The 26,744-nt window shown below is 37.4% G+C and overlaps 1 non-coding gene and 1 pseudogene across 1 annotated transcript; both read left to right on the top strand.

The window, feature by feature from the left end:
* The first annotated feature begins 4,986 nt into the window (after window positions 1-4,986).
* Window positions 4,987-5,093, top strand: LOC149022785 (small nucleolar RNA R71). The gene has a single exon (XR_016172627.1). It is a non-coding gene; the product is annotated as a small nucleolar RNA R71 (small nucleolar RNA).
* An 18,695-nt stretch (window positions 5,094-23,788) lies between these two features.
* On the top strand, window positions 23,789-25,351 carry LOC149022784 (epidermis-specific secreted glycoprotein EP1 pseudogene; annotated as a pseudogene).
* Window positions 25,352-26,744: the final 1,393 nt, after the last annotated feature.

Below are 26,744 nucleotides of genomic sequence, written 5' to 3'. Positions count from 1 at the left end.
AGAGAAAGATTGAAGGGAAAGAAAAAAAAGAAAAGAAGCATTTCAAAAGGAGAAGTCTTTTGACTAAGATGAATGCTACTCCTGAAGAAGAATGGATGAAGACAATGACTCAAGGATGAGGTTTATTTATGGCTATTGAAGATGATGAATCACCTCAACTAAAGAAAAGTGATATATGAAGACATGAAGGTGAAATTGATTATGTTGGTGAGTTGTACCGCTGCTTGATCTCAAAAGGAAAGGAAGAAAAATGAGAAATGAAGAATCAACGAAAATCGAGACAACAACAAGGGTTGAGACAATAGTGATTGACATGTTATAAATGACTCATCATCTTACCTCTCTAAGTGTGAAGAGTGTGAAGAACTTGAAAAGAAGTTGGAAGGTTAAGATCGAACTTGAAGGAGAACAAAAGAGGAGTTATTTAGAAGCTACCACATCATCCACTCCAGTTACATTGAACTTTAGGACAAGCAGTTGAAAATCAAGTGCGGACTACTCACTTTACTTCTACTTGGAAGAGATAATGTACTAGATGAGATCTTGGTGTTGAGAGGTCACCTCATATTAGGTCTTGGATACTCAAAGGGGAATTTCAAATGTAAATAAGACCAATGGAAATAGAAATACAACAAATCAATGAGTCTTGATGAGGAGCACCAAAAGAATCCAATATTGAAGACCAACAGATGAGTAAAGAAGGCTATCTGGAGCTTATCATAAAACATTTAATGGTCAAGGTTTAATGGTATTGTTATGGATGCAATAACTTTGGACTAAAGTGGAAACGTAGAAGACAAAAGGTTGTGGCATTCAACAACATAAACGTTGCTCCATTGGATAAGGTTAAAATAGAATGTTGGTGTTTCAAGTTGGGACATATTGCAAGGTATTGTTGGGCTCTTCCTTCAGAAGGAGATAAACCTTCCCCAAAAGCTAGCTCAAAGACATACACAAACAATTCAAAGAAAATCGAGGGAACTTATTGATGTATCGAGATAAAGCGTTGGGTTGAGAAAGGACAAAAAGGGAAAATGATAAATTCCTTGGTAGTTCAAACAGCTTTCAAGGCTCATAGTAGCGAGACACCTTGGATACTTGATAGTGGGTGTTCCACACATATGACGAGGTGACAAGAATAGGTTCTCAAGCCTTGATGTAGTGAAAGGTGGTTCAGTGAGATTTGCAACAATGATGGGGCCAAGATTGAAGGTAGAGGCTCGGTTAAGTGGATGAAGGAAAGTTAAAATCCAATAATGTTCTATATGTGAGTGGGCTCAAACACAATCTTCTTAGTGTGAGCCAAATGTGATGGTGGATATGAAGTTCTTTTCACTAAAGAAGGTTGTGAAATCAAGAAGCCAAAAATGGCAAAGCAGTGGCTTTAGGAACGAACAACCGGAAACTTATATGTCTTATCAAACACTAGTGAAGACAGTGCATGGTGAGTCAAGAGGATGAAAGCTTGTTATGGCATAGGAGATTGGGCATATAAATCTCAAGAATCTTGCAAGCTCAGTAAAAGGGAAGTTGTGAGAGATCTTCCAAAGATTAAAAGGCCTTCAAATCATGTATGTGGTCCATGTCAAAAAGTGAAGTGAGTTTGGAGTTTGTTCTCACAGAAAATCAAGTGGTGATATCTTCACAAAACACTGTCCAAACAAAGTTTTGAGATTAAGAGTAAAGCTTGGGGTTGTGGCTCCAAGGGGGAGTAAGTGAGAAAATACATAGAACGTCATCTCTCCAAGGATAGGAAGGTGCGGTGGCACTCCTATGGAAGAGTCTATGTAGGGGAGCTCTATGGTAGGGGGAGCACAAAGCACCCTTTGTACTTGTTGTCAAAGGAGAGAAAAGAAAAGAGTTGAGTTGCCAACAATTCCAAAGGGGGAGATTGTTGTTCCATTGGCCTAAAATGAAGGTGTTGTCATTGTTGGCAACTTAAGTGGGTTTTGATATGGTACAGCAACACACAAAAAGGTTCGAGAGAAAGAATCCAATTCAAATAAAGAAAACTCAAGAATCGTTTTGAGGGTCTCTGTCAGTTTTGATCAACCTCTTAGATGGTCATCCAGTGTCCGATTAGCCGATTTTTGGAGGAGAGCTTCACGACTTCTTGATCTTCAAATCCAACGGTGGGATTGTTCATTGGAGATCTCTAAGTTAGTCCGATTGGTACGAAAAACACTCCTTGTTTAAGTCAGATGGAACTCTGAGTTTGACTCAAACTCTGAGTCCAGTTTTGATCAACCTCTTCATCGGATGGTCATCAGTGTCCGATTAGTGATTTTTGGAGGAGAGCTTCACGACTTCTTGATCTTCAAATCCAACGGTGGGATTGTTCATTGGAGATCTAGAAGTTAGTCCGATTTGTACGTTAAAACACTCTTGTTTAAGTCGGATAGGAACTCGAGTTTGATTCAAACTCATAGTTAAATTAATCTATAAAGGAGAGCAAACTCAGCAAAAGAGAGGACGTTTTGAGGGCTTGGGAATAGCGTGGAGGTCGAACCAGAAGCGTTGGTTGGCTATGGAGATCGAGCTTGGGAATAAGAAGTCTTTTGTTTTTTGAACAAGAAAGAAAGTGAAAGAGAAGAAAAGAAAGAAAGAAAAGAAGGGAACATGGTTGTATGGCTTTTTTAAAGAGAGAAAACTGAAAAAGATTGAAAAGAAAAAAAAAAAGAGTTGGAGAAAAAGAGAAACAAGTATTGTTACCATGCATCTTACACAAGTTGAGGTAACCCGTATTCACAAGTGATTGTCTATTATTTTCTAGGTTATGTTTAGTGATGAAGAATCTAGCTCATGAATGTAATTTGGGGAACTTGAATTATTGGTTTACATTGTGACCTAGCAAGTTGGAGCTTGTCTAGGGGTTGGGGTTGGTGCCCTTGTCTGAATTGCAATTTAGACTATAGCGAGGATTGGTGTTCTGGATGTTGTAGCAGATCAAAATAATGTGACCTAGCAAGTTGGAGCTTGTCTAGGGGTTGGGGTTGGTGCCCTTGTCTGAATTGCATTTTAGACTATAACAGGGATTGGTGTTCCTGGACTGTTGTAGCAGTCAAAATATCTAAGAGTGTATTGAGTAATATACGAAACCCTAGGTTGGGTATTATTCCGTGGATGTAGGAAATTTGGCCGAACCACGTAAACTCTGGTGCATTGCGTTTTTGTTTATTTTTCTTTGTTGCACATATTGGAGTGCCTTGATTGCAGAGTGGTGGTACACTGTCTGGTAGACCCAACCACATTGTGGTGAATTTTGGAGGCCCCCCCCGGGGGGGGGGGGGGGGGGGGGGGCGGGGGGGGGGGGGGGGGGGGGGGGGGATCCTCCATGGATCAAACCAGAACGACGTTTGCCTTCCATTTCCCACTTCCCTCAACACCATATTCCTTAATTGCGGCAATATACTCGCAATGCTATTTCAAGTCCAAGAACCTTTTTTCTTCCCTACTTTTGGATAAAAAATCGAAGAATTCCTAAAATATCTAGCCTTGAGAATTCTTGCCCACAACGCTTGTGGTCGCTTAATCAGCCTCCACCCTTGTTTAAGTAAAAGAGCTAAGTTGTAGTCTTCCAAAATGGGGATTTCTCGGTTAAATTAGCTCTTTGGGCAATTGTTGAATCTAGATCAACACCACTGGATGATCACACGGTTGGGTGGTGGAAGTTCATGTGGAAATTGCCTATTCATCCTAGATTTACAATTTTCTTTTGGCGTACACTGAATGATGGGTTACCGGTAGGAGATACAATTGCACAATGGATCCATAGTCAACCACATTGTGTGTTATGTGGCAAAGAAAGAGAGACCACCTGGCATCTTCTGATTTCTTGCGATTGGGCAAAGAGAATCCATGCAGCTGGCCCGTTGGGACTAAGAACAGAAAGATGGAATGACACATCACTGTTAAGGATGTGTCAAAACATCTGAAACCAAATGGATAGGCAATCGGCTATATGGACTTTCTCTGTCTTAATAATCACGTGCTATTGTATATGGCAAGAAAGGAATCGGAAGGTGTTTTCAAATAGTAATCTGGATCCATTGTCAGTACTGGGTCATATTAATGCTTGGGTCACTTCTCTCAAACTCCAATCAAGACTTGTTGGTCAGCTGGAGGAAACACATGTAGAACCAATAGATGATGAGTTGCTGGCCACACATATGATAAGAAATGTATGTTATTTCATACCAGTGAATACTAATGTTGTCTTAATGTGTGCAGGGATTCTTAACAAACGGGTAAAAGTGGCAGGTTGGAGCATGGGAGTTGCAGTAGATGGACATATAAAGTCTGTCAATTTTGGAAGAATATATATTGAAGATTCGTTGAAGGCAACTCTAGTTGGTTTGCACAATGGACTTAATGCTATGCACACTATGGGATTACAAGTAAATGAAGTCTGGAGTAACCATAGGCCTCTTAAGGACTTCCTACCCAAACCATCTTCATCATTTTGGACGTTAAATGTAATAGATAAATTAATGGACTTGGCTACTAGAGCACAAAGACGAAGTTCGGTGACTTTCCTTCTCCTATGATCCAACAATGGATCACTAGTATTGCTCTAAAATCTTCCTTAGGAAACACTGCGGCTAATGATCCTGTATATGTTATGTGTAATTGTTGTTAGCTAATATAGTTTTTCTCTTTCGTATCAAAAATAAAAAAAAAAAAAAATGTGATTGATTTGGTTGTGGGGGTACAACTTTTACTACCAAAGTCTCTAGCTTTTTCAAAAGACTATCTATTTGTGCATCCTTATGAACTTGGCTATCCACAAAATATCCCCTACTGGTCCTTTCAGATTCTTGGGTTGACTCCCATTCTCTAGCTCTATTTGCTAGGTCTAAAAGAAATTCCCAAGCTTTGGAATCATCAGTGAACTATATAAATCCTGTGAGGCACATAGATTCCAAAAGTTGCTTAGTTTGATAATCAATACCCTCATAAATTATTTGGCATAAATGCCACAATTCTAAACCATGATGAGGGCATTCTTGGAGGAGGCTTTGGAACCTCTCCATTACCTTACCAAAAGACTCATTGGGTTTTTGACGAAATTGAAGAATGTCATTTCTTATTTTATTCGTCTTAGAAAAAGGAAAATTTTTCTTCAAAAATAGGATAATGAATTGTTCCCATGTGGTAATGCTATTCAAAGGTAGGCTATAAAGCCACTTTTTGGCTTGGTCCTTTAATGCAAAGGTAATAAACCGTAGTCTTACGGCATCATCAGTGAGTTGTTATACATTCATAAGGACACAAACCTCCTCGAACTCCCTAAGAAACATATATGCATCTTGATCAAACAACCCATGAAATTGGGGTAACATAGACAGATAACTAGGTTTAAGTTCAAAGTTGTTACCCCTTACGTCAGGTAAACGTATACATGAGGGTTGTGCAGACCGAGTTGGGTAAAATCTATCCCTAAGACTCTTAGCTAGAAGTATGTCTCCCATGGTCATCGTAAATACTCGTTCAAAGGAATAATGGTTTCCCCACCAAAACAATCGATATCACGTAGGGCATATCTGAGGGTTGTATAGGTTTGAGTGGGGTACGGACTACTATACGTTTTTGTTTCTACTCAAGTTAAGAGTAATATCTTTGATTTTTTTTTTAAACACTTCGATTTACCTAAGAATGGGAAAAATAAGATGAACAAATATCTCCCCGGCAACGGCGCCAAAAACTTGTTTGCAAAATAAAATAACCACAAGTGTACAGTATCGTGTAGCTAATGGGTCGATCTCAGGGAGATATGCCACCTATAATTCAACTTCTTAATAGTAATGCGAGAGTGGAATGATTCAATTTTGTTAACTAATTAATTAAACTAAACCAACGATCCTAATTCATACGGTACGGACCGAAACCCAATTTGAAAATTCAGTTCGGTCCGGTACCAGATTCAGCTGCACATACGGGCGGTACAGACCGGTATCGTACTGAATTCATGGTTAATATGTAATTTTGTTCCTCCATTTAGTTTTCCCTACCTACGATTCTTTCCCAATCTCTCATTCACTGTCTTGTGTCTTCACTTTCCACTCTTGAGTCACTCTTCAGTGTCTTCTCTCATCTCTCAATCTCTCATTCTATTTCTCTCATCGTCTTCATCTCACTCTCACTCAGGAACCACCACCGGTGTTGTGCACGGTCTTGACTGAAATAACTCACCGTTTTATGTGCACGGTCTTGACTGAGATCTAGCAGTTTCAATTTGTGGAGAAGCAACAAAGATCTCCATAATAGATCTTCTCTTCCTCATCTTCGACTTTACCTTCGTCAGTTCGTCATCACCATCTTGTTTCTATAGACTTGTTAGCAGAAGAATTAGATGATTTAGACCTCATGGTCTCCATCTCATCCCTCCACCACCGATATTTCGGGCATTTCATCGACGGAAGCTTCGCTGCGAGTTCCTCTTTCTTCATCTTCTCCTTATTGTCTATATGGAACGACCAAGACTTCTCCACATTCACACTCCTCATCATCGAAGCGTACCTTCTGAACCAACAAATCACTCAATAAAATACACAAATTTGAAGGAGAAGCGAGAGAAGAAGGAGAAGCTCCAGTCCAGAGCCACCTTAGGTGGCGTTTGGTTCCGCAATTCTGTTGAATCGGGTTCAGAATCATGTTTCTAGGGAATCATGAGTCTGTGGAATTAGGTTCTATAGAGTCATATTCCTAACAAAAATCGTGTTTGGTTACCCTGATTCTGGCAAGTGAATCTATCAGAATCAGCATTTGGTTACCCTGATTCTGAAAGTGAATCTGTCTGAAATAGTGTTTGGTTATCGTGATTCTGAAAGTGAATCTGCTTTGTTATTTTATTTGATTAACCAAAGAGTATAACAAAATTTTACAAAATTCAATACATCAACCATGAAATTATTGAGACACATTTTTGGTCAAGATTAAATATCAGTAATTAAACATTAAACCTATTTTCACCCAATTATATGTTCCAACTTCCAACTCAGTACAGTTGTTAACGAGTTCATCCTATAAGCTTTTTGAACCCATGGTTGTTAGTAAGTGTTGGTGAAAGTGATGTCACTAGTAAGATATTTGATCCTCTGGCATTAAAATGGTTTTTTTTCTTGGGTTTTAATCCACAAACGCAACTAATTCAATCCAATGCATCAATCTTATTTACTTATAATAACCTAATCCATCAACTTTCCAAGTTGCACTAACAATTTTTTTGATTGTGTGTGAGCGCTACTAAAAGGCTAAGTATGAGATATGAAAGTTTGAATAGGGAAAATTTAGTAAATAGAGGCTCAGTATAGGAAAGCAATAGAAATTTGCTCTTATATTAACGTATTTAAAAAATAATAATAATAAAATAAATAAAATAAAAATAAAAAATAAAAATAAAAAGAGGAGTAAGAGAAATTTGAAAATCTTCAAATTTCTTACCATATTTATATCTAGTTTGATATTTCTAACTGTAATTTTTATTTTACACTTTCAAAATCCAAAATATTTGTATGCAAAACAAAATAATATAAACACTGAACTCAATGACCTAATTATATTTCTTTGGATAACTTTCATTTAGCTCTCCTTTAATTTTCCTTGCAACCACCAAAGGGCACTCAGTTTTCATTTGAAAGAAATTTGATGGCTGCTTCTGGTAATACCCAAACAGAGAAAACTTGGATTAAAAAAGGAATGCATAAATCATGATAGTTAGAAAGTATGCATTTCTAAATTTAGGTCATACCCAGACATTTAAATCATAACACCTATATTTTAAAGCAGTAACTTTGAATAAAAAAAATGTTTATGTTGGTTATTATGATCTTGGATTATCTGGATCCCACCTACTATCACAGCCTTAAAGAATGGAAAATTTTGAATCATAAACAAGATTTGCTACACATAATTTATAAACTCGTTAGTTGTAATGTATGTATATCCCAGATTAATCTTCCAAGGGAAAAACAATAAGGTTGAACATTTACAAAATTATGCACATCTAACATTTCCATTTTACATTCCAAAGATCAAGATAGGAGAAGTTATGATATTATGTTGCATCCATCTGATCAGCTCCTTCTAAGTGAGGATTCTGTTGAAGAAATGCCTTCTTCTATCTAGACGAGAAATTATCAAGCCTCTCTGATCTTGGAATAAAAGCTTTACTCCCAAGACACCTTGCATTGCTTCAATGACATCTCTATCAAAAGAATCCAAGAGATCCATGGTTGCAGCAGTAACAATCCACACATACCCTTCACTCATCATTCCTGCTTCTTTTGCCTTTAAGAAAAAGCAAGAAACAAGAGAGTTTCTTGCTGTCATGTGCACCACAAAAACCCTGTTTTCCATGGTCATCAATTTGTACAGCTCTTCCAGAATCTGATCATCTGTTTCTGTAATTGAAATACTTATCCGATATTTAACTTTGACATCTACCTGCTGCAAGGCATCAATCAAGTATGGTACAAATCCATTTCCATATTCGGTATCTTCAAATACTGGAACTACTTCCCTCCACTGAAAGGCTTGAATTATTGTAGTAATAGCTTTAATTTGACAAGAGTCACTTTGAGCTGTTCTAACAAAATAAGGACTTCTATGTGCAAGAGATGGACTAGTTATGGAAAAAGATACTATAGGCACTTGAGCTTTGTCACCAAGATCTATCACAAACTCTGCTTCTGCAGATCGTTGAGGTCCAATAATAGTTTGCACCTCTACATTTTTGAGTAGATCAAGAACTGTATTCAAGAGCAGAAAAAAAAGAAATAAGTAATGTCACCTCACCAGACGATGAGAACAAATTGGGAAATATTCGGGCAATAATCCCATCTGCAGGCTTCTTAGAAGCTAAGAAACACTTCCTAACTACACCAAACATGGCTAAGAGGTCATCAAGAAATCTGTCAGCATTATATCTCAAGCAAACACCTCAAACATTATGGTGTGGAAAAGAAATTGGTTTAAGGTAGCTTGTTATAGAAGACAAGTCATCCACTTATTTTATATATTCTTAATGCTGTTCTCTGTTCTAATGAATTTCGGGTAAGTTTCTCAAGATCTCTGTTTGTTTTGTTTTTTTTTTTTTGCTTTCGAATTTGTTTCTCTAATTAATCGCGTTGTTGATCCCAAATTGTTCTGGTGTTTTTTCTTTTGAGGGTTATCTTCTTCTTCCTCTCCATCTCCACTCTTCTGCCCGCATTCCCCTTCAAATTGGAGATTTCTGGTATGCATTTTAACAATGCTCTGTACAGTTTTAGTTACATCTCGTAGTTGGATTCATAATTTATGAAGATCATGTTCTCTTGCTGCATGATTATTTTCCCAATGGAACATTGGCTCAGCTTCTTCATAACTCAACCATGAAGATTGATTATGTACCTGACTGGCGTACAAGGCTCTCCATTGCCATCGGAGTAGCAGAAGGGTTGGATTTCCTTCATCATGTAGCGATTATCCATCTTGATATCTCTTCAGGTAACATCCTTTTAAATGCCAATTCAAAGCCTGTGGTTGGGGAGATTTAGATATCTAAACTCTTGGATCCATCAAGGGGCACTGCAAGTATCAACGCAGTGGCAGGTTCATTTGGTTACATTCCTCTAGGTACTCAAATAATCCAATACTTTCACAATTCCATCATTTCTTTTAAAAATAAATTTTATGCCGTACTTTTGGAGAATTTTCCTTAATATCTGATTTGTCATTCTGGAGTAATATTGTATACTTATTGCACATATATAGCTCACTTCTTTTCCATCAGACTTTTATTTATTTATTTTAATTTCTGAATCAGAATATATATGCATATACAGTGCAAGTCACAACACCAGGAAATGTTTATAGCTATGGAGTTGTGCTACTTGAGATCCTTACAACCCGATTACCAGTTGATGAGGCCTTTGGTGAAGGGATTGATCTGGTGAAATGGGTTCATGGAGCTCCTGCAAGAGGAGAGACCCCAGAACAGATTATTATAAAAAATAGCTAAAAGATATAATCAAGAAGAATTAATCTACAAAATAATAAATATTATTTGACAAACTCATGATAGAATTAACATACCTCTTCGAAGATAAATCCAACCTTGTAGAGAAGATATAAAATGAAAAAGAAGATCTAGCACCACCGTAGCAAAAATGAAGGATGAGACTTGAAGATTAAATCACAAGAAGAAACACGTTCGATGCTAAGGATCTCACAAGCAATCAGGGTGCTCACCCCAGCTGGACAGGTATACCATTACAAGGTATTTTGAGCTTCTGAAAATAATTCTTCTCCCTTTGCATGTGTGACCTTGAGATTTATATATCTCTAGGGTGGAGATGACCAGCCATAAAGTCCACCCTAAGTGAGATGCTAGCCCACTAATGCTCATATCCAGAATACCCTTAAGGCTTATCTTGACAATTACTAGAAAGCCCCAAAAGAATTAGGGAACAAATTATAGAACTGCCATTAATAAAACAAAACAAATTGGTTTTGCAACAAATAGAGAAGAAAATAAATAAGTTTTTACTAATAAATAAAAACAAATTTGCAAAACCATTTTATCAATAAATCCTTTCAAAAAGCAGTCTGTAGGTACGCGTACACTTTCGCAATTGTCAAGTCACTGGCAATGGAGCACTAGTCACTAAGATCAACACTCAACGTACACATAATCTTTTCATGGATGGACTCCACAGATTCAAAGTGTACTAACCATAGAGAGATAGTCCTCATATCTCCCATAGTCTGAGCAATTTTAACTTGCACCCCTCAAACCCATCATAGTCCAATAATGTATATTTAAACAATAATACATTATGATGGATGCGGTCAAGTCAAGGACTACAATGTGGTTAAACCAGATGATCAACCATAAAATCAGTTCAAACAATCCAATGGACCAAATAACCACATAAATCATCATAAACAATAAATGCCACATATAATCAAAATAACCTTACAAATGTCCAATGTGAATGTGCAAGTAAAATAATAACATGTGTTGGGCCACATAATTCCTACACAGATACTACAAGGCTAAGTACAGTTTCCTTTGCATGGAGAAGAGAGATGCTTGCAGTTCTGAAGGTTGCTACCTAAGGATATTTAAAACTTAGCAGTGGGGACTGAGGTGGATTTTTGGTAGAGATTATTCTCCCTCTTGAATTCTTCTTGCTCTTCCCTTTCTGGGTTTTTATGTAAAACGTAAGCTGGAACTCTCCAAGGAAGCCCATTCTCCTCCTATCAGCAAAACCCATGTCTTGGGTTGGTTCGACTTCAATGTTAGTCTTGTTAGATTAGTGGCTGAACCTTAATCTTACTAGTTAGTAGTTAGTCTGGTCATTTGGTGACTCAATAATCTTACTAGTTAGTAGTTATTTTGATTGGTGTGTGAAATCGATTTTGTAACAAAACCGTACCGGGCCGCACTAGAAACCATGTTAAAACCATTTTCCCATACCGATTTTGTACCGAAACCCTACCGGACCGTTTTTGCAAATACCAAAACCGTACCGTACCGTTTAAATTCAGTACAGTACAGTTCTGGTTTTCAGTATTCAAAGTTGGTATTGTACCAAAACTGTACCAATTGACACCTTGATATAGAAGAGTCTTACCTGATTTTTCGAAACCTTCCACATGTATTTTATTCTTGATCAATCTACCAAGTTCGTCAATGTCCGAGTTAGATCTTCTTCCAAATTCTGACAGAACTCCCAGCTTAGCATCATCTCCATCTACTTCTACTAGTTTGTAAACCAATCCAATGGTCTCAACTTGGATGACCATAGTTACCTTCTACTACCCCCATTCCGGGTTTTTGGACCTACAATATGGATTTTCGGGTTAGGGTTTTGAGGAATTTAAATAGTTTCTCCTTTGTTGATGAATCCAAAAACAAAATAAAGCAATGTGGTCCACAACATTACTAGTATTGATATCAAATACCCCCCCTCTATATAGGGATACAAATTGATTTTATTCTACACAATCATTTAGTTTATATTTTAAATATAGGCAGAGAAGCCCATAAGTATATCTCCATTGACCATTGGGAATGCTATCGAATAGAGAAGGTTTGATCCATCCTTCAACAACCAACCATCCTCCCAAGTTCACACGTCTAACTTTATAGGCCCCATAAAATCATTCCTTGTATCAATCAAATATTAGCAAAATGGGAATTTTCATGATTAGTACTACTAAACTCTGAGAAAGAAGATTTCTTTCTATAAACATCAAGAAAGAAACATAGCTTAAGACTTTACCAGAGTATACTCTAGAAAGGAAGAGGACCCAACAATACTGTATATCCACAGGACGAATCCAAGTGAAAGGAATCCCTGTTGAACTAGGTACTGCATGGCCAAAGAAAGAAGAACTAAAGGAGAACCAAGTGACCTCAATCTCAAGTACCTTAGAGTTGCAAAACAAAAACCTAGTACCTTAGAGCTTCTAATTTTGAATGCATTATCTAATGATTTATACCATGTGTATAATTCATTAGAGTATGCTTATTCGATTTGGGATGCTTTGGTTAAGAAGTATTCTCTTGAAAATGCTGGTTCAAAGAAATACCTGGTGGCTAGCTTTCTAAATTTTCTATGAAAGATAGTGACACCATATCAACCAAATTGATTTATTTCAAATTGTGGTTAGGAAGCTAGCAAAAGAAAAAATGATCCTACCTGAAGAATTTGTAACCGGTGCCTTGATTGAGAAACTTCCACCTTCATGGAATGCTTTTAAGATGTCTATGAAACATAAGAAGATAGGACTGACCTTAGACCATTTGGTTGTAAGGATCAAGATTGAAGAAAGGAACCGGTTCAAAAACAATGGTGAAATAATCCTTGGGGAAAAAAGCCTAAAAGTGAACTTGGTGGAAACCAACAAGAAAAACAAGTAGAGGAAAAGTCATCAAGAGTATGATGAGTCTTCTAAGAAGAAGAAATTGGCTTGTTTTGTTTGTGGAAAGGTTGGCCATTTCAAGAAAAATTGTAGGTTCAAGAAGGGAAAAAACTGAAAAGATGTTTTCTTCCTATTCCATAGGCTCAAATGATGAAAATGTATTTGTGGGAAAAGGGATACCTTAGTGAGGGTTTGTTTGTTCTTAGTATTTCATATGTTGTAATTGAAAAGTCTAGCTCTTATTCTATTTACTTTGTAGTTTTGTTTAATTATTTTGATTTGTGGCATGGTAGGTTAGGCCATAGGAGTGTGAAATATATCACTAAACTATACACGTTAGGGATGATCACCAATAAGATGGAATCTCCCAAGGACAAGTGTAAAACTTGCGTGGAGGCTAAGTTAACCAAAATGCCTCACAAGACTATGGACAGAAAGAGTGATCTCTTGGAATTGATCCATAGTGTCTTAAGTGACTATAAGTCATATGAGTCAAGGGGGGAAACAATTATATTATCGCCTTCATAGATGATTATTCTAGATATACCATAATATATTTGCTCAAATCAAAGGATGAGGCCAGAAAGGCATTTATATCTTACAAAACGGAAGTTGAAAATCAACTTGGCGAGAAGATTAAAAGACTTAGAACCGATAGAGGGACTGAGTATTTTCATCTTGATAAGTTTTGTGAGGAAAATAAAATTATCCATGAAAAGACCACTCCTTACCAACCGGAATCAAATGAGGTAGCAGAAAGGAAAAATAGATCTCTTAAAGAGATGATGAACTCTATGTTGTTGAGTTCTAATGTACCACTTGATATGTGGGGGGAAGCCATGTTGACATCTTATTATCTTTCAAAAAGAATAAGGTGTACAGTGGTAAAAGGAGGCATATACACCTTAGACACAATCTTGTGTGACAGTACATAGATGAAGGAATGATAGCTATCGATTATGTGAAGTCAGAAATGAATCAAGCTGACATGTTCACAAAGGCTATATCTATCAAGAACTTGTGTATTGCATCTACAGGAATGGGATTAATGCCTAATCCTCGGGTCACATGATGGATACCCTACCTATGTGAAGAGGCTAAATACCTGAATTAGGTTCAAGGGGTACAAACGAAGTCATGGGAAGACCGGTTCAGTGCTACTATTTATAATTATTCCATTTTAGGGTGTAGATGAAGGTAATAGTACTACCACAAGGGTAATGTTGAGTGAAGCTCTTAATTAGTCTAATCCCAAGGAATGTGGGGGTGTGTTAGTTGTGGTGCACATTAGAGACTAACCTAAGTGGATGTAGGTGGTTTGGCTGCCGCCAATGAAAACTTATAGGCGAGTTCTTTAAAAATTCATGAATCCAGGATAAGGGACATGGCCGGTTCAAAAGTCCAATGTGTAATATAAAAGGTAGCTCCAAAAGTCGACCTTTAGAACATGGATGATGCGACGGTCAACTACGCTAATGAGGAAAGGTTCAAGGAGTTTGACTCTACCCGTACTTTGTAGCACGTCTCATTAGACCTAGTGTAGGTTCAAGTTCAAAAGACACCTACAACAATGTGTCCTTTAGTGTTTAATTCAGTCACAACATGTGTCCTTTTTTGCAATTTTGAAACTTGTGGGGGATTGTTAGGTTTTTTATTAAGAATCTATATTAAGTTTTAAATTAGTTTTTGCATTTCTTTTATTTAATTATTTTGTTAGTGTGTGGGACCCATGAGGTAAGGGTGGTAATGAGGCATCATGAGTAAAGGAGGCCCTTCATGACCTTGGTTATGAGGCTCTTCATGACATTGGTCATGGGTCTTAAAAGTCTTGATCATGGTGGTGTGGTGGGCTTACTTGAAGGGTGGAATTTACTTAAATTCTAACTCTTGACCATCAATTCTCATTTCAACTTCATGACCATTCATGGCCATTACCGTGAGTGGGGTTAAGGTTATTGAATGGATTATATCCAATTCATTGCCTTAAGAATCCTAAGGGGTGTAAGGTGAGGTTTGGGCCTATATAAACCCAACATTTCCTTGCATGTGGCGTGCAATTAAGACACTCCTCACTCTCACATTATTTGTGTTACAAAATCAATTTCTTTCTTTGAATTTGTCTAAGTGTTGTACTCTAGTTTTTGGCTCCTTGAAGGGACTAGAAGAACTACCTCATCATCTAGTTGGAAGTTGCTTTATCTTGGAGGTGGTGGTGCGAAGAACCCTTGGTAGTAGGGTGCATCAATTACCTTAAAGACAGCACTCAAGGTGTGACTCAACCTCATTGATCGGTGGTTCGTTCGGTTGCAACTTCAAGCTCTCCGAATTGGCTAAGGATCTTCATCTCTCAATTGTATTGCAATTTCATTTTTGTGTGTTTGAAGAATTTGTAATACAATTACCCCCAACATCTTGACTTGCACTTTTTGAAACACCAAGTATCTGATGGTATTTTGTGTTATCACTCTTCCTTGGAGCACGGGCAAAAGAAAGCTCAAGATAAGGATATACAGGTGTTCTACATTTTGCTTCTACTTCAGATCTGAACAGGCTCTCAACACCACCAAACGATTTTACAAAAACTTGCCTCTGTTGAGTGTGTAGATGAGACCAATAATTTTGCACTTCCTAAGCAACAAAAAGGAAGCAAAATAATGCATCATCTTGCTCTTTTACAAGGAGAGGTCGTGACCTTCTCATCTTCTTTGCACCACTTCAACGTGTAGCTGCAAGTGAATGTTTAGCTATGGGCTATGTTCTCTCTCTTGAGAACCTGAAAATACCCCAAAAGAACACATTATTATCTAAACAATGTGAACCAGTGAGGAAAATCTAAGCATCAGCTCATTCAATCAATTCAACAAAGCTATCATTAGCAATAGAAAACAAAATTGCAGAACCATGTAAAGTTTGGGTGGCAATAGATTGGACCTGAGTTTGTTTGACCCATCTTTGTTCGCTTGACTATATTAAATTCTCTAGCCATGACTTCCTTTCAACACCCAGCGCATTGCACTTAACTACTCGATCAACATGTTCCCCTGAAAAATAACAGAAAATTGCTGTTAAGGAACATGTACAGGAACACTCTTACACAATTTATCGGAACATGTACAGGAACACTCTTAAGCAGAGGAATAATACTACAATCACAAGACAAGGATCCCTCATTAAAATCTCCTCTCTTGAAAGAACAATCCCAAGTTAAGTGGATGTTTTTTCAGTTCCAAAGCTACTAGGTTGATCCACAGCAAAATATCCAACTGGCTCAAACCCTGATTTTGAGGCAGCAAATATTATAAGGTCCTCAAATTTAAACAAGGAAAAGAGGAGCATGGAGTTAATGCCTTTTTCTCAAAGGATCCCTACCTGTCAATCTCTTATAGAACTGTGTGAGGGAGGACAGATCTTTTGAACCTTGACACCGCACACTTGTTGTCTGGTTTACAAATAATATTGCAGACAAGCTATGAACTCCATACCTAGAAAATACACTGCAAATTCCAAAACAAATGTTTTCAGAGTAATAATAATCCAAACTACATGGCAGTAACAACAATAATAATGAGGGGAAAATATGATTTCCCTTAATTTCCTTGGCATCCCAAATGTCAGATGAGAGGCAGTTAAGTGGGTTCCAAAACTCGGTTGAGACATTCGTCAAATGGGCGAGGGTTGCTATTTATAGAGGTCTGCTGGGGCAAATTAGGGCAAAACCCCGCAACCAGGACCAAGCAGTCACTTGGTCTAATCAACTGCCACTAGCAACCGCCCCCTAGTATATTGCTATACAAGGGTGTTTTGCTTAAGGTGTTGAAACCCAAGTACAACCCTAACCCTAATTAACACGTGAGGGGGGTCTTACCTTCATTCCGGACATCTCCAGACACCACATGCCTTCCAAATATCCAACTTCCAAGCAAGGTAGGTTCTTCACCAAAAGAATCTAGATCCATGGGTTCAGGGTATGGATCATGAACTTCTATCCGGACACTCCACAAATTAACCCGACTAAACCTTCGGGTTCTCGGACCTGCAATATGGGTCCAGGGTTAGAAATACGGGGGTTGTTACAAGAACCCTTTGAGTTAATGTGTGATGCTTCTAACTATGCTTTAGGGGCAGTTCTAGGTCAAAGGCTAAATAAGATGCACTGTGATTTCTTATGCAAGTTGAACCCTCAATGATGCACAACTTAACTATACAACAAATGAAAAATAATTTTTGGCTGTTGTGTTTGCATTAGAGAAGTTTCGCTCATATTTGATAGGTAGTCATGTAATTGTTTACACTGATCATTCAGCTCCCAAATATTTGCTAAATAAGAAGGATGCAAAATCCCGACTCATTCGTTGGGTCTTGCTACTACAAGAGTTTGACTTAGAATTAGGGACAGAAAGGGAACTGGAAATTTAGTTACAGACCATCTATCCCGCCTTTCTAATTCTAGAAAGGAAGAGAGTCCAATTCTAGAGACATTTCCAGATGATCAATTGTTGTCAGTAAACACAGTACCTTGGTATGCAGATATTGTCAATTATCTTGTGACCGATGAAACCCCATCCCATTGGTCCACCCAAGATAAATATCGGTTCCATTCACAAGTGAAACATATTTTTCTCGGATGATCCATACTTGTTTAAAATGGGTTCAAATCAAATCATTAGGCGCTGCATACCTGAGCATGAACAAATGGCTGTTCTTCCATTTTGCCACGATCATGCCTATAGGGGTCATTTTGGGCCTAGGAAAACTGTAGAAAAAGTGCTTCAATGTGGGTTTTATTGGCCTACAATATTTAAGGATTCATTTTCTTTTTGCAGAGCTTGCAAAGCTTGTCAATCCCTTGGGCGAGTGACCAAAAGGAACATGATGCCCCTGAATCCGATTTTAATTGTTGAAAATTTTTATGTCTGGGGTATTGATTTTATGGGACCATTCCCTAATTCTTACGGGAATCTATATATTATGTTGGCTGTCGATTACATGAGCAAATGGATAGAGACCATAGCTTGTAAATCAAATGGTCACAAAGTGGTAGTCAAGTTTTTAAGAGAAAATATATTCTCTCATTTTGGCACTCCTCGTGCTTTGAGTAGTGACAGAGGCAAGCATTTATGTAATTGGCCTTTTGAGACCTTGATGAAAAAATATGGAATCACCCATAAGCTTGCTACTGCATACCATTTGCAAACGACTGGTCAGGTAGATGTTTCCAATAGACAAATTATGTAGATTTTAGAAAAGACAGTTAACCCCACTCGTAAGGATTGGTCAAACCGTTTGATTGATGCTTTATGGGCCCACAGAACTGCATATAAGATGGATTTGGGTCAATCCCCATACCGTTTAGTGTATGGTAAAGCTTGTCACCTCCCAATTGAATTAGAGCATCGGGCTTTCTAGGCAATCAAGAAGTTGAATTTTAATCTTGATGATGCGGGTATCCATCGCCGCATCCAACTATCTGAGTTGGAGGAACTTAGAAATGAAGCCTATGAATACTCAAAGATTTACAAGGCTAAAACTAAAATCTTTCATGATAAGTATATTGTTAAGAAATCATTTTCGCTTGGTGATAAGGTTTTGTTGTACAACACTTGGCTACATTTGTTCCCAAGAAAATTGCGAACTAGATGGGAAGGTCCATTTATTATTCCTTGTGTTTTTAACCATGGTGCTGTGGAAATATTTGATCCTCATTCTAACCAAAATTTCAAAGTGAATGGTCAACGTTTAAAGCCTTTCCTTGAAATACCAAGTGTTGATAGTGTAGAGGTCATTGATCTCTATGAGCCTTTTTACACTGGTGATTGAGAAACTCAAGGTATGCCCTCTTTTGCGTTGCCCTTATTCTTTCATGCATGCATTGAGGACATTACATTACTTAAGTGGGGGGGGGGGGGGAATTGCTTCTTTGTATATTTTAACTTTGACTTTTGGTTAGTATACATATTCTTTCAATTGCTATGATGTGTGAAATGAGAGTGATTTTGGTACCCATTGTGAACACATAAAAACCCTGTTGAGAGGAAGGTAACTTGTATATATGTTGAAATGGGACTTTCCTTAGAAAAATAAAAGGCCCTTAACTTAAGGCGTTGGACCATCTATAGGTTTTGTGGGTCCTTGTTTCTTTGGCTAGGAGTTGAGATCAATTTTTTGTATGGCATGACAAAAGTTAATAAAAAAAATAATAAATAATAATAGAAAAAAGAGTAGAAAGTAAAAGTTGAATTCCTTGGAACTGGACAAGGCACTCCGACTCAGGAATCGAGGTGACTTTATCGAAACTCTTAGGAATGAGATTATTGAAAAGAATTCTTGCATCACTGTCTATGTGGGCATATGCCAAGCAAAGCTACAAAGTAACTTGGGTTTTTGGTGTTTGCTCCACCATGTCATTCAAGCCAACCGTAGTGGAGTAAAGTAGAGTTCACTACTCAAAAGAAAAGAGAGAGATAAATACAAGTGTCATCAATGCCTTGGTAAAATTGTTTGGTCAAAAGTACTTCAAAACCTTAGTCCATGATCCCCTTACTTTATGAGTGGTTTTGCTTAAAGGAGAGGTGTACTTGAAAGATATAAGGTGAGTCTTTGATTGAGATATATGCTTAGTCTCAAGAATCAATATGGGGTAATAAAGTTCAAGTGTGGGGGATGTTAAATCAATGGTGAGAAAAATTGTCATAGCTATTAATCCTGTATGAATACTTACCAATTGTTAGAGTTTAAATTTGCAATGTTTTATTTTGAGTTGAATTGGAATTTTGGATGTATATTATCTGCAAACATCCACGAGACAAAACTCGTCCTCTAGGGGTAACCTAGTGGTTTAAAGGCTTGTTGCACTTGCTAAGTGTAATCGTGATTCCTATGAAAATGAGTTAGGATTTTATTTTGTTACATTAGTTTCTTACCTGCATTAGTATTTTTTTCCTTTTATTCTTACTTGAGGACAAGCTTAGTCTAAGTGTGGGGGAATCTGATGAACACATTTATGTGTGAAATCTTAGGGCATAAAACATGCATTTTACACACTTAGAGTACATTAGGTTCTATGTTGTTTTTGCAGATTTTAGGACTTTTTAAGATTTAAGCAAACATTTAGAGTATTGGATATGAAACATGCAATTTTACATGTAAAAAAGTCCGTTCAACTTCTCAAGTGCAAAAATGGGCCTGATCTGGAGCATGATAGGCTAAAGATGTGATTATAGGCCAACTCCAAAATATTTTAGAAATAAAGAAGTAAATTTTGATCTACGGCTGAGATTAGAAATTATCAATCAAATCTACAGAGGTATTATTGAGAGAGTCCTAATGGAGAAAAGAGTCCTTGCATACTTCAATATCTTATTTTCTATTTGGGATTTGATCAAAGAAAGAAAAAGAGGGGGAAAAATTATATTCCAGAGAAGGATGAGGGGAAAATTCCATTTTTGAATATCTCAGTCCAATTTCGATCAAGCCCTTCATCGAATGGTCATCCGGTGTCTAATCAAGCTGACTTTTTGAGGAGAGCTTCACGACTTCTTGATCCTCAAATCCAACGGTCGAATTGTGCATTTGATCTCTCTAAGTCAGTGCGATTAGTAAGCCAAAACCCTAATTGGTTGAGTTAGATAGGAACTCTAAGTTTGATTTAAACTCTGTCAAGATTCATATCTCATGTAAACTCTATAAAATGAGAGCATACTCCATCAAGGGAGTACATGTTTGAGAGCTGATGAGAAGCACTCTTTCTTTTCTCTGTAGTTTATTTAGGCATTCTCTAGTTTCCTCTGTAGTTTATTTAGGCTTTCTCTAGTATTCTCTTATTGCTTTTATAAGATTCTAATTTTTAGATTGAATGTTTAGGTTTATTTTTCTATGTAATGCAATTTCAAGTTCAAGTTCAAGTTCAAGTTTCAATTTTGAGGATTCGTTTTTCTCTGGGTCTAGCAATTGTAGATCTACATTATTTTGGATCTGGTTAATAGGGTTGGTTGAGATTCGAATCATTAGTTCAATTCTTTTTTATTATTTGAAGTTCAAAGATGCAAGTAAGTAATATTCTTCAATAATCTTCTATCCCCCCTCCATTCCCGCTTCTATCTTCCCCTCCATATTCTTGATTTAGGATTTACTTTCAGGATTTGTTTATTGTTCTCATTTCTTCTAGGTCTTTGATCAAAGATGTCTCCGGTCGTGCCTCCCTTTGGTTAAGGTTTCCTTTTTTCCTTTTATTACTTTGATTATTTCCTTTCTACAATTTTTTTCTCTAATATCCGTTCTCCCGATCGGCGAACTGTAAGCTATTGCAAAAGGTCTACGGTCAAAGTCATTATAATTATACTCCCCTTCCTCTATATCCAGAGCTGACACTCGGATCACTTCCCTTTTATTTTTCTTTATTTATTGTTCACATTTTTTTCTGCCTTTTATTAATTATGCGTTGGTTATGTTTGCTTTATTTTTCGTCTCAATTCGATTGCATTAGATGTATGGATTAGGACCGCTAGTTTAATTTAATTAATTAGTTAAAATCTTTGAATCATTGCACTTTTGCATTACCATTAAGAGATTAAATTCTAAGTGGCATATCTCCTTGAGATCGACCCGTTAGAGACTAACTCATCTATCCCTATTTATTCTCTCCCATCTCCTCCCTCTTCTTTTCTTCCTATTTATTCTCTTCCCTTTTTATAATTGTGGTTAAGAAAAATTTGGAAAAAAAACCTTTTCCACAATTAGGTACTCTTTTATCTTTCTCAATTTATTTATTTTTTTTTTTTCATTTTTTTTATTCATTTTTTTATTCATTTTTTTTAATTTCTTCTACAATTTTTGTTATTTGATTTTATACTGTGAATTAAATGTCTATAGTTACTAAGATAACTAACTACCATTGGTTTGCATCTCTTATTAAAAATTTTAAAAAAAAATAGTTTGTATCTACTACCAAAGAAAATTTTGGTTTGCATCTAAATTCTTAGGGTTGAAGTCATTTTTTTATAAATGCTTTAATTTACCTATATTTGGTCAAAAAAAAGTATCATTATCAACAATTTACCTATATTTCTCAAATATGTGTGGGCCTCATAAAATATATGTGGGCCTATTTCTTAATATAATAAAATAATTCATAGGTGGGACCCCCAATGAATCTTTTAAGGGCCCACACAATATGTATGGCGAAAAAACATTAGTACTTGTCCAACGGGAAGGTTATATGGACTTTTATTCTTCGGCCTCCAATATTGAATCCTAGTTCCGCCACTGATCTCTGGCTTGGATAACTCCAACAGATAGATCTATAGATTATTAATTTCTCTATAGAGTACAATATAATATAATCTCCTTGATATGGAGAGTTTATGATCAGACCGGGTTCATACCTGGTCCAACCCTCGACCCCGGTCGAGACGGAGAAAACCGAATAGCTCCCGAGCGAACCGGATCCAGAAGATGGCTTGCTGAAGAAGAAAGATTATTCGGCTGCAAGCGTGCCCTAATCTTACTTATGGATTAGGGTAATCACCCTGATGACAGCAGACTCAAACTGACGGCTGCGGATAATCATCATCAAAGGGATAACTATCGCATAACCTAACGGTTATCTCAGGAGTCCTCTACTAGCCCAAACTAGAAGTCTATCGCTCAACGGATCTCATTGATAAGATCCAACGACTACCCGAAGAAGGCTCGAGTGCATCCAACGAAGGAGATTCAAAGGTACACTCTATATAAACCTCACTACCATACAAGGTGAGAGGAACGGATCAATCGATCAAAAAGAATACTATCTGAGACTCAGGTTCAGATACATACTGATAGATCCAAACTATCAGCGTCCTGCTATCTAGATCACCTTTCCCGTTTCTTCATTCATTAGCTCTGTGCTTCTAGCAGAGCCGTTTGTGATTAAGTTCATCAACTGACTTAGCCTTCGGAGGTGGACTCCCGACCCCAGCGGTCGGGCCACATCTGACGCTTTCGTTTTGCAGGACATCACATGAAGATCCAAGGGCTGAGCAGATTTTGGACGCATCACTCCTTTATTCATTCTAAAAAAGAACATAGGTCATGCGGGAGAATCTTCATGATCATCCGATTGATATTGCCTTTAATAATGATCCAATTTAACTCCAAAGTAACTTCATTTTTTTCCTAAAACAAAACTATAATTATAACATTCTTATTCCTATATATTCTTATAGAATTTTATGAGACCCATTTATGATAAAGAAGTAGATTATTTATTTCCTTTTAATTTAGGACATATGTCTATCAGCCATATCTAAACATTGAGGTAAGATTAAGAAAATTAAAAAAAATTAAAATAATTTAATATGAACCTTTGAATGTGACTGATGAATATGTATCATTTATCCCAAAAAAAATGATTGACCTATTTCTAAAAATGGACCTAATAACATATCGTACTCTTTTCCAGAAAAGGTTGTTGTGCAAAAAATAAACATCAATATCCCGTAAAGGCAAGTGTACATTGTATATTGCTAAATGAAGTTCACCGACACAGTCCATCATGCTCTTGCCAAAAAAAGACAGTACATCATGTGATTTTTCATCTATGAATTCCTTTCCTGTTTAAGTCCAGTTTGGATGCCTTCTTTGCAAATATTTAAGAATGAGACCATTGGAACTTGGAAAAATTATGCCGTCTAGATCCATGTCCCTTATCTACAAATTACATACACTAGGAGTGCCATGGGCCCTATGCCAGCGTTTCCGATTCTTTATTTCTCATTGCGAAAGCCACCCATCCTTGACTGATCGTTAAACCATATCCCATTTTCAGAATTTCTTTTAAAAATTTCAGGTCCAGAGACTATGAACCTTCCTGCCTTCCTGCGTATATAAATAGACGCTTTCCTTCTCCAGATTTCAAGCACCAGCAAAATGTCTTCTTTTACTCCACTTGCGATAGGGTTCTTCAGCTTCTTTCTCCTCATTACCATCTTACCTTTAACAGCTCTAGCAGCTGTGCCTGCTTCCAACACCTTCAAATTCATAAATGAAGGTGAATTTGGCGAGTACATTGTTGAGTACGATGCAAATTACCGTGTTACAGATCTCCAAACATTTCCTTTTGCTCTCTGCTTCTATAACACCACACCCAATGCCTTCACTCTTGGCCTTCGAATGGGCAATCGTCATTCTGAGTCAATCATGCGTTGGGTTTGGGATGCCAACCGTGGAAACCCAGTCAAAGAAAATGCCACTCTAACCTTTGGCACCGACGGCAATCTCGTTCTCGCTGATGCCGACGGAAGTGTCGCATGGCAAACTGGCACCGCCAATAAGGGTGTTGTTGGGCTAAGGTTGTTCTCCAGTGGCAACTTGGTGTTATATGATAAGAAGGGAAGGTCTGTGTGGCAGAGTTTTGATCACCCAACTGATACACTTTTGGTGGGTCAATCACTTCGTTCTGGGGGACCTAACAAGCTTGTTAGTCGTCTCTCCTACAGCGATGGCTCTGAAGGTGCTTTCAGTTTAGTTTTGGAGAAGAAGCGATGGGCCCTGTATATGAAGAGCAAGAATTCTGCCAAGCCATTGCTTTATTATAATGGAGGCGAAGAGGGTGCAACGTTGACGCGTTTGCTCTTCAATTGTGCACCTGATACGGACGAAGGCTATGCTTTTGATTTGACGCTCGACAAAGAGCTCAACAATGTCTCTTCTGGGTCTTCTGTTCTAGCCCGGCCAAAGTACAACGCGACTCTTTCTATGCTGAGAGTGGGATATGACGGTAACTTAAAGACCTACACCTACTACGACAAAGTTGATTGGGGGGCATGGGAGATCACATATACCCTCTTTGATAGGGAAGGGAGGGAGAGTGAATGCAAGCTGCCTACGAGATGTGGGTCATTGGGAGTTTGTGAAGATGATCAATGTGTGGCTTGCCCAACTCAAAAGGGCATGCTCGGTTGGAGCAAGAGTAGTTGTGCTTCACCTGTGTTGCCTACTTGCAACAAAGGTAGGAGTACTAAGTCCACAAAGGTTATTGATTATTACAAAGTTGTGGGTGTGGAGCACTTCATGAACGGGTACACAGAGGGAGATGGACCAATGAAGGTTGGTGAGTGCAGGGACAAATGTAACAAGGATTGTGGATGCTTGGGCTTCTTTTACAGGGAAGAATCCTCAAAGTGCTTGTTGGCTCCTGAGCTTGGAACTCTCACTAAGGTCTCAAATAGCACTCATGTTGCTTTCATTAAGTACTCTAAGTAAGCTTTGATTTGTTTTCCTTAATTGCGTCTTCGCTTCTTGTACCATTTTCATTGTTGTTTGAAATAAATTTATGTTTTCCATGTTATTGGCCCTTGTAATAAGGAGCAGTGCAGTGACTATATAATGAAAGTTTATTTGTACGGAAGTCTTTTTTTCAAGCTTTGTTTTTATCAATGATGTGCATAACCAAAACGAAATAGCAGCACATAGTTTTGTGTTTATCAAATTGTAAGTATTGATTATTCATTCGTTATTAGAAAAACATAACAGATGATAGGGTAAATCTCAACAAGTAGAATCTTATCCGACTAGATTAACGGATATTAAAATATATTAATAAATAACTCATATAACTCATCAAAAGGAAGGTGCCTGATTACCCCCACACACATATAATTAAATAAATAAAGGGAAAGATGTCTGAATATATTCTATTTCAATGAAAGGTTATGTAAATGTAGGAGGACATAACAGGAAAATTAATATCCAAAATTTCCACAAAAAACCTAATAATATCCACACAAGTACCACTTAGCCTTATCATGTCACATCGGCATAGCCTTTTAATTCTTCACTTTATCTGAGCAGTGAAATTGAATTACTTTTTGTGTTTTTTTTTTTTTTGGTAATAATTACTTTTTGTGTCCATTCTATGCTGATTAGCCTGATTTGCTGTGAAAGAAAGTGATTTTTTTTGGGTATAAAAATGTTCATTTTGTATTCTCTAAGGTCTTTGAACTTTAACCTAATACTTTCATTTTATTAACTTAAAATAAAGTTATTTATAAAACGCATCGCAAGGAGGGGAAAATGAGTTTCCCTATCTACCACCCTTGGTTATTATCACAAGATATGTTAATGTGCTCCCCCCCCCCCCCCACACACACACACAAAAACTTCCAAAGACAAATTTTTTTTTTTTTTGGTACAAAGGCGCTTTTTATATATGGGGATAGGAGATATTATATATGCCGCCGGTAGGAGTTGAACCCATGACCTCTCCAATGAGAAGCAGGTTCCTAACCATCCTACTACTCCTCCATTGGCATCCAAGACAATTTTATTCCAAGACAATTTTATTTCAACTAAAGATGGAATGGCACAACAAACACAAGAGACATGTACATGTGGGGTTTAAGTGGTTGGATGGTCAATGACATCTACGTCCACTGTAGTCCATTTTTAGTTAATTACTCTTATTGTGGTATACATGCTTTCTATAAAAGCTAACTGATACCTGACATGATTCGTATTGTGGTTAGATGAGTTTGAATAAGATTCTTATATAGAGTAATGACAAGTAATTAGATTAGGGTCACAAGTATTTGGGTTGTTGTAGGAGTCCAACCTTATCTTGGAAACTTTAGTCGAACTTGGTTGACTGTGCAACTCTCTCTTGGAAACCCTAGTCAAACTTGGCTGAGTATGCAACTCTCTCTTCGAAACCTTAGTTCAGTCCAACTCTATCATCGCATGTGAGAGTTCAGTAACCCTAGCTGAATTGGTTGTTATCACATATAGGAGTCCATGCTTATCTCCAACATGCCCCTATAGACTAGATGTAAACCATAGACTCCCAATAGCAAAAGAAT

The sequence above is a fragment of the Hakea prostrata genome, chromosome 3 (assembly GCF_041222555.1).
Source record: "Hakea prostrata isolate BN-2017 chromosome 3, UWA_Hpros_2, whole genome shotgun sequence".
Taxonomy (NCBI): domain Eukaryota; kingdom Viridiplantae; phylum Streptophyta; class Magnoliopsida; order Proteales; family Proteaceae; genus Hakea; species Hakea prostrata.
This window is presented reverse-complemented; position numbering and strand designations above follow the sequence as displayed.